This window comes from Sturnus vulgaris, chromosome 2, assembly GCF_052056855.1.
Source record: "Sturnus vulgaris isolate bStuVul1 chromosome 2, bStuVul1.hap1, whole genome shotgun sequence".
Taxonomy (NCBI): domain Eukaryota; kingdom Metazoa; phylum Chordata; class Aves; order Passeriformes; family Sturnidae; genus Sturnus; species Sturnus vulgaris.
The window spans coordinates 25,519,136-25,528,844 of record NC_142244.1 but is presented as its reverse complement, the minus strand read 5'-3'; positions in this window follow the sequence as shown (position 1 = coordinate 25,528,844).

The window sequence follows — 9,709 nt, the reverse complement described above, 5'->3', positions numbered from 1 at the left end:
TTGTGATCAATGAACTGAACAGAAAAACCTCTAATCAACAGAGGAGATGTCTCTGAGGCTTGGACTTTTAAAATTAGAGGAGGAATGGAACCTTAGTTATTACTCTGTGGATTTTGACACATTCATGGAAATAATTGTGATAGCAGAGATGTAAACCTGGAATTAAAACTAGTGATGTGAAGACAGCAATGTCAGATATGGTAATTTCTAGAAGGGGTCTGAAGGAAGACTTTACTGAACTGTTCCTACTACATTTAATCTGTGTTTATTCTGAAAAAGAAAAGGCTGTGCCATTTTTTTTTTTCTTTCTTTCTCGTTGACTTTTGAGTTAGCTTTCAGACTTCATAACTTATGTGAAGTACAAGAATGTTCCTGGAAAAAAAAATCTTTTATTCCTGCAGTGTTGCTTCAGAGTAATAGTTAGAGAATGAAAGAAATATTTAATCCAACTCACTGACAGGGCCTATGAAGGCTTTTTTTTTTCACCGCATTTCTTTCTTCCATGTTGGGGGATATGAATTCTTAGAATTATGCCTTGGGGAGTTCTTGGGCTGAAAAATACCTACTTGTGGAGATCAGAGTACTATGTTTGAAACATTTGTGTAAAAATTACTGAGAAATGCAAACCTGTACTAAAAGACTTGCTACACAGGTGTCATTCATCTACTACAAATACTGAAAATATTTGTAGTAGACTTCCATACTTTATTTGTCTAGCTTTTAGGAAGGTTCAAGTTGCTGGTCCCCTTGGTTCCATGTTTTCTTTACCTACATTTGTGGGGAATGGGAGTTCTTCATGCTATTAGTTTATAGGGGAGTTTACTTGGAAATTACTAATTGTAATTGATGTTTCTGAGTTTAGTATCTGCTGCTTGTAGTCTTTGTATGCAGGGCTTGAAGGACTCAGAGTGCTTCTGCAGCGTACAATACCATAGTGTTCACTGTCTTGCACTGTCTCAAATATCATATATACACAAGATCCCTGATGTAGTAAAGGGGTAAGAAAAATATGGGCTTGAGACAGTCACCTACACTTAACAGCATCCCATTTCAACTGAGAATGAGCATGAATATAAGCATAATTCCTCACTGAATGTGACTGGGAGCTGTGCAGTCTGGCAAGATGGGCTCTGATGGCTAAAGAGTTAATGCTTTGCTAGTGGAAGGACGGATTACTTTTATTCATTTGCATGGCTGGGAGCAAGCCTGGACTATTGGTATGAAATTACTCCAGCTTTTGACTTCTTGCTCTTATCTGTTGCACCAGACTTTCTCTCATGACCCCATCTTTTCCTACTCATTCGAATTTCCCGCCAAAAGAAGAGTGTGCAAGGAAATGCTGTCTGGTGCTGCTTGTGCTCTTCCTCCTCGACTAAATAATGCCTTTGCCTCCAGGCTGAAGACTAGCAGTAAACTGACAGAGGAGTGGTATCGGGCTTTTTGTTCCTTGTGCTCTCTGTTGTCCATACTCATGATGTCCCATTGATGATAGCAACAGTGAAGACTCTAAAATAGACAAGAATCCTCAAGCTGGGGAGTGTGCTTTGAAGTGGCGGGTAGCCTTGGCTGAATTGTCTCCTGTTAAGCTCCTGATGTTGCCATGGATGCAGCAGTGGGAGCAATATGGGAGAGGGGAATGACTTTCTGGTCCAAAGTAGCTTAATACTGTAGGCAAAAGCCAGGAGCAGCAGTGGGAAGTTGATCCAATTTATACGAGCTGGGAAAGGAGCTGCTTAGTTCTGCTGGCTGTCCTTGATAGCTGAGAACAGTTGGTGTACTTGCTAGATGCATACAGGGTCGTGTCTGCCTCCTCTGCCTAAGGGCAGGTGAAGTGACAGTATACTTGACAACTCACAAGGTGTCATATCATTAGCCTGTAATCTGCAGTGACTTAATGTGTGCCTTCTGTGCTGTACTCCCTGAGTGGTCTAGGCAAAGTGAGAGTGCTTTCAGGTCACACAGGTCTCTCATCACTGTCTCCTGTTGATCTTAAATCAGCACAAATTTGTAGTATGTTGTAAATAGGGCATGTGCAGCAAGTTGGCCACTGCCTCCCTCCTCATTACCTTGAGCAACTCTGAATCACTGTCTTGCACAGCTCTCCCCTCTTGGAGGGTGCACTAGATGAAAAGAGTGCTGGCAGACTCGTTCCCCATTCGCCCTGACCAGCTTGTGTGTCCCATGGAGAGAGAGGGAGGGTGCAACTCTGACCTTCCGTGCCACGCCCTTCCTCTCATGTCAGACAAGTTCTGCAGAGCTCGGTGACTTCTCCTCATGTACTGCCAGAGCTTCATTTGCTCTCCCACAGCTCCCTGTGCCATGGATTAGGAGTTGCAAACACAAAGGAGAAGGTTTCTGCAGCACAGAGTCTGATCCACAAGAAAACTGCAGCTCTTTGGTAAGTACCCAGAGAGGACTGGTGCCTCTGAGTTTCCACAGCAAATAGAAGAAATCTACACAGACACATCCTCAGCTCTTTCTCATCTCTTTTGCAGTGTATGAACGTGGGTCTGCCTAGTGATATCCCAGCATGGGCCACCACCAAAGCTCCAACTCTCTGAATTAGCCAGTAAGCAGAGCTTTGCTGAAGTCCTCTAAATCTAGTGAGATGCTCCTCTAGTCCCACTGTTCCTTCCTCTCTCTCTGTCAGTGATTGTGAGGAGAGAGATTTTGTGTCTGACACAGGAAATATTATTATTTTCCAGGGATGTGGTGTGGGGCTATCCACTGGTATTCTGGTCCTTTGCCTTCTGTACTCAGGACACCTGTAGGAAAATGGGGATATACCCACTTCCCTGAAGGAATGGGGTCTCCAGCAAGATACCAAAGGAAGTATTTCCAGTTCTAGTTAGTGCTCATTGCTGTATGGGAAGAGGAGCAAATGGTAGGAGCAAGAATACTGAATTTCCATATGCCTTCACTAAGTTAATGGTTTCAGAATAAGTTGTTCCTGAGTTATCACATCAAAGGCTTCAAACTATGTGCAGCACAAACACACCCACTTTAGGCAAATGAGCTCTTTGTTCACTCAAAACTCAGCACTTCATTCAAGTATCAGCTTTTCCACATTCTACTGTCCCTGAAGCTATGGATGTATAGAATAATCCCGTAATGAATGCTGAAAAGCCTTAGTCAAGTGCTGAATTCCTCTCTTGAGCAATGTCTTAAAAGGGGCAGAATGGCTCATTTTGTTGCAAACTGAGATGCTCAGGTTTGTAATCTGGGCCTAGAAGAAACTGAGGTGCCCATGTTTCTTAGAGTGAGGGCTGGCTCCAAACCTGTTGGATGTGAAGGGAGCAGCTTTCTAGACTCGCTTGTACTACAAAGGCTTGAACAATAAAACTCTTGACAGCAGCCCAACAGCAGCTCACACAAATCCTGCCATGCTTAAAGGTAAGAGCATAGCTTATAAGGAAAGCCACTAGTCTTGAGAACTGGGATGAAATTTATCTGGACTTCTAAGATAACTGGATGTTATAGCGGAGGCTTTGTACACAACACACTGGATGGCTGCAACTGTCCCTTTGAGATCTTTATGGACTTGAAGTCTTTCACAGTGGGAAAGTGAGAGGCACGTGTTAATCAGAGACCTGTTCACAATCTTGTGGCTGAAGAGAGCTAACTGCTTTGCAGTGCCTCATTTCCATCTCCCTTCAAACTTAATCTGAAAACACCTGCTCAGGTAACCCTCTCTCCTTGCGTGGTCTTGTTTGCTTGATATATGAAGGCTTCAAGTAATTCTTGGTATGAGGATTCAGCAACACTGTCTAGCTGCATTCTGTCACTCGCTTAGCACTGGTTGTAGTACATCACCAGGCTATCTGCAGGAGACCCATTACTCAATGTAGTACCAAACCGAACTGTGCTGCAGTGTTTTGTTTCTGTGTATTGTGACTGAGTTGTGCCAGGGCAGGTACAGAGAGCTGAGTAAGAAAGGAAAACCCTTTTATTGCACTCTGAGGCAGCTCTGTCCTCTCGCACCTAGAGTTTACAGATGCTTCTTCTAGAAAACAAATCCGATGACAGGCAACTGTCCATGTGGTGGGCTTGGACCTTTCACAATGCACACACAAGGTTTCATGGCAGCAGGGCAGGTGCCAGTAGGACAAGCATGCCTGCTGAACCAGGTCTCCAAGGTCAGTCATCTCCAGGGAACTGCTGGCTCTGGGGCAAGTCAATCCCTCTGTTTTCCCATGCAGGCTTGTTTCTGGTGTTCTGTCTTCTTCTTTTTAGTGGTACTGAAAACTCTGGAATCAAAATTCCATCCCCTGATAGCAGGCCAATTCAGCTGCAGATTCCTTTGTGCCTCTGCCAGCAGTGCACACCAAATGCAGAACTTGAAAGAGTTGCAGCATCCAAGTCTCTGCTTCTATTTCCTCTGAACTCTCCAAGTGATTCCTCTTTCAGGATGAAATTGCTCACTCTTAGTCTAAGCTCAAAGGACTTGTTTAGGAGTTGTTAGGGGGTTTTTGACAAAATTGATCTGGCTATTTCTGAGTTACACAAGGGGAGAAATATTTTTTAAAAGGAGGCTGAATATATTGTTAAGAAATATTTGAAGATTAAGCTTGTCATGGATTAAAAAATTGATTTTATTTTCATATATGACTGACTCTAGTAGTAGCCATGTTTTTCAGAAGTTAGTGAACTAGTTAATCTCTTGGCTACTGAACTCAAAATGAACCACAAGCACCAACATATCTGTAAAACTGATTTTTCCTTCGCAAACACCATGGGAGTGAGGAATTGCAAATAAGAATGTAACCATACAGCCAGAAGCTGTATTTCAGAAGCATTTTCTACTAGCCTTAATTTACTCAACATAATTTAAACTTAGCTTCAGTCACCCTGTTTACCAGCCCACACGTGTGTGACCTACTCAACTGCATTTCTTCCTAGAACAAACATGCTCTGCCCTTTCCTGTCCCCACACCCCCCCATCAACATTCCCACTGACACCACATGGTTCAGCAGCAGAGAAAGATACAGGGACACCTTCTTTCAGTGTACAGCCATAGGCTGGAAGAACACCATTTCACATCAGGTCTGGATAAATGATTCCTGAAGCAAGTTATTCACTCACAACTTAGATAAGACTGTTCAGTCAGGCTAGAAATTTTATTAATGAAAGGCTAAAATAGGAATATTTTTCCACTAGAAAATACTGACTTGGAAAAAAACGCCTGAGGGCATTCATTTGGTATGTTTAAAAATTTCAAGGAAAAGCATTTTCAAAAAGTCTTTTAGAAGCTTTTCGTCAGAGTGAAAATACTTGCCAAGTTCAGCAAAGGGACTAGGTTTTTCTTTCACAGAGGTTTTAAAAGTGATTAAAATAAAATGTGTTCAGTAAAACATATTTTGGATTTTCAAATTCCTCAATTTAATTTGAGAATTAAATTCCTATTCATTTTGGGCCGAGGAAAATAAATATTAATCAGCATGACATTTATCTTGCATGCTTAGGATAAAAGACAAAAGGACCATGCTCTGTCTGCAGAACCTTCTCCTTCCTCTCATTCACTGAGAGCTTTTTAACTTGTCCAATTCTTTTGCAAAGGAGTATGGAGAGAAAAGAAAGTTCAACTTTCTTTTGATACAAAAATTGCAATATGAAGCACCTGTTACTAAAGTACAGAGAAGCTTCTTGCAGCTGAACATTGCCCAGAGGAAAGCAGACTTTGCGAATCATGTGTGAATGTGGTGTTCTGGAGCTGCAAGAAAGTCTTCATGCCCAGCTCTGATTCGATGTGTTTGAATTAGGATGGATTCCAGTAGTTACAGGTAAGGATGATACTGCTGAAGAGATCCACTAGGAATAATGAACTAATCAGGAAATATGTCTTTGGTTGACAGTAGCATCAGCAGTGTGCCTTTGTAAAGAACTTATAACCTCAGTGAATACATAACTTCCACAAAGTAGTACATGTAACTAAGCAGTCTGTGATGCTTTCTGTGTCTGCTTTGCTTCGTGGTGTTAGACAAGCTGTTTCACTTCTTTCCTTTTGGATACCTTTGTTAGGTGGCATGGACTTCTTGCCTCCATGTTTATTCAGCATCTATCGCAGTAGGAGGCTGTGGATGTGACTGTAATACAAACAACATTGACAAATCCATGTTTCCATGGCAGGCTAAAAATCTTTTCCTTCTGTACCAAATAATGGCAAGGGTAAAAAGTACTTACTTTACATCCATAGATCAAAAACCTTCCTGAGCACTTCCTGTAAAAGATTTCCTGTAAAGTGGCACTGACTTAAATTGTGCTATGTGAATTGGCACCCGGTTGTGGTCTGAACTTTTATATCCTGGATGCTAATTTTGGGAACACTGTCAGCTTCTGTGGGAAGAATGATGGTAAATCTTCTGTACACTTTCCCAAAAAAAATAAGGGCACATCTGTTGGTTGCTATGTCCAAAGATAAAGAGAGGCAGTGATTTTTACCCACTCCAGCTTACCAAAATCCAGCTTCTGCATTCCAAAACTCAAGAGAGCTGTTCCATGGTGGAAGAACAATCCTTTGTAGAACATACATAATTCATCCTTTACTGAGAGAGGGTATCTTCCTCCTTACAAATAGAAAATTACTTTCCCTTCACTCTATTTTAGAAAAGTGCACGTACATACTACATGCCCAAACCTTTTGTGGTCAGCTGGAGAAACACAGGTACAGCTCATGTCATGCCTTTAAACCTGGTTCCCTGGTGTTTTCTGAAGAGACTCCATGGTGTGGGTTTGCTTCCACTCACCACATTGGGATGGCTTCCAGAAAGAGTGCCCCTCAGAGCTGGACTCCACACACATATGCGCTGGGCTTCACACAGTACCTGTCTTCCTCTGGATTAAATTGCTCTCCGTGAAAAATAGTCAGCAGTTTTTCCTCATCAAAGTCCAGGTTTTTTGATTCCCAAATAGAAAGCAAGAATTCCCAAGAGAATCCTTAGTCATGAATACCAGTATGATAGGTAGAAGAGCTTTGCAAGACAAGTGAAAAAGCTGTTAAGTCTCACCTTTCCTTGGCTTGGTTAAGAGCAATTTATTCCTCTGCTGTGACGCTTGTTTGGGGCACATAGTGCTTTTTAAGTACTGCCATCAAGTTTTCTTAGTTTGAAGCACCTGAGTCTTGAGGGAAACATCAGTCTTCCAGGACTACTACTGTCTCTCTTCCAAACACAGTTCAGAAAATGGATTTTTTTCATCTACAATCTTCAGTAGTGTTGGAATGAAAATACTGCAGCATCCTTTAAGCATAAACTTCAGCCTCATCTTCTTTTCAGCAAATTGAAACTCTCTTCTCAGGCGCTATAACCTGTATATTACTTCTTATCTTGATGCTGTTGCCTGTAGGCTGATTTTTTTTAGACACAGCCAAATGTCCTGGACAATTGACTTCCTCCTTCCTCAACAGCAGGGCTTCCTTTGTTTCCAAATAAATATAAGACAATACTGCCTTTTTACTTCAGCCTGACTACCACCATTCCACCATCAGAGAGTATAATATTTTTCCAAAGGTATGATTGTCTCCATTCCCCAACTCCATATTTGAAAACTTCTCACAGGACTACGCTGTTCTATGTGTCATTCCAGACTTTTAGATATGGGATAGCTGTATTTAAAATTCTGAGCATCTTTAAAAGCAGGGGTGCTCCCTCTGGACTGAGGAAGAACAGTGTCACTCTCCATGCATCCTCTCCTGAAATGTCACCAGCCAAGCACATCTCTAATCTTCACAGGGAGCATGAGATGACCTCTCCTACAAACTTTGCTTTCTGTCTTAGGATGGGACTCTGGCTGTAGATGTCCCAATATCTCCATGCAATGCTGCTGAGAAAGGAACCACATGCTATTTTGATGATTAGATTCTAACCCAGAGATACAGGAAAGGGCTGAAAGATCCATCTCCCTCTTGAAGCCAGATGGATGAACTGAAGCAGCAGACAGAGCCCAGTGGGAGAAAAGAAAGAACTGGTATGAATATTGATACATATAAAATATATACTATGTGATGCATCTCTCTTCTCACACATCCAGTGATCATCTATCCTCCCTCACTGCCCTCCCCTCCACCTCACTATGCCTATGGAGTAAATGTTGGATTTACATTTTCAGTCTATTTAAATCTCTCATTTTTGCTGCAGTGTAGCAGGGGAAAAGCCTTAACTCTCTGTTTTCTGTGCTGTATCTGTCAAGCAGTGGAAGAAAGCAAAGCTTTTCTCCATGGTCTTCAAATGTTTCTACAAACTTTTGGTCTTTATTCCCTATAGTCCCAAATGGGCAGAGTCCACTGAATCTACCTGCATATGTGCTGCAATTTTATTAATCCAATGCCTTTATTTCCACCCATGCATGTCTTTAAAATCAAATGTTTACAATCTGCATGATTACCAGTTAGGAGTCCTTGGAAACTTCACAACAGAAGTCCTTCTGTGTCTCTTGGCCTTCTGCAACGCTGAGGAGAGTTAACATACTCGAGTACATATTTAAAGGAAAGAGGTTCAGTGCTGTAGCTGAATTTGACACCTACTGGTCTGGGAGATCCCAGGTGAAAACAATGTGAATTTATTTCACATTGAGCTTCCTTCCATGGGATGTCAGGGCATGAACTGTAGACTTGAGCCTGCTTTATAGCTGTCCTGCACTTGTAAATTCTGGGATAAATGCAAAAGCCTTCACATTCTGCCTGATTGGAAGTTTTGGGGCAAAAATACTTCTTTGTCTGAATAGAGTGATGCATCATTAATCTAACAGCTATTTTCTTCTGTGTTTGTATTCAGGAGACCTCTTCTTGGTCATGCAATAGGACAGTTGTACGTTTTCAGGAATGGCTAGAGGAACCAGGAAGAAAAAATAAGACTGGAGTTAAAATTATTCATAATATTCAGGTTATCCTGGATTCAGGCTCCCTTTCAAACTCGACTAAGCAAAAGATTAATCTAGTGAGAACTTCAGCATTGGCCTCTGTCCTTCCTCTTCCAATCTTCCTTAGGAGCAATTGCATGCAAGAAGGGAGAGGACATGGATGGTTCTAAGCAGACATGTCTCTGAGGCCACTCTGTAAGCTTTTACTGGGATTGGAGGAACGTTCAAGAAATCAGTAAGAGATGTTACTGCTTAAATTATCAAGAATGTGTAGTAATTATGTCAAGACAGACTGGACTGATACCATCATCACTCCCTTATTAAAGACTTTTCATGCCTTCTTTCAGGCAACTCTGACTCCTTTCCTCGTTAGCTGCTTCACACAGCACTGACTCCTCTCCTCTCTGCAAGCTTCCTTCTGCATGACTTGCTAAGCCCCAACCTGTTCCTTACCCAGCTGCCTAACTCGGACTGTCCCTTGCATGGCCACATGTCCCTTATCGCCTCACAGCACAGCTAGAAGACTCCATCCCAAACTGCAACTTAACCTGTAGCCAGTTAGCCCTCATTGGGCAGGCACATAGCCCATCCTCATTGGGCAAGCGCAGATGTTTCCACTCCTTGGTAATCAGTACAGCTGTAATTCATTGGGAAAGATTGCCTTCTGCACTATCCTTACAAACTATTCTCCTACAAGAATGCAATAGAAAGTGTTCAATAGAGGACAGGTTTTGCAAGACTGGAAAGCATCTCATGGGCTGAAGGATGTAGTCAGGCAGTGACATTGATCATCATCCCAACAGTTAACAGGGGTGCTTCAGGCACAGGCAATCAGCCATTTGTCTCTCCCACTTA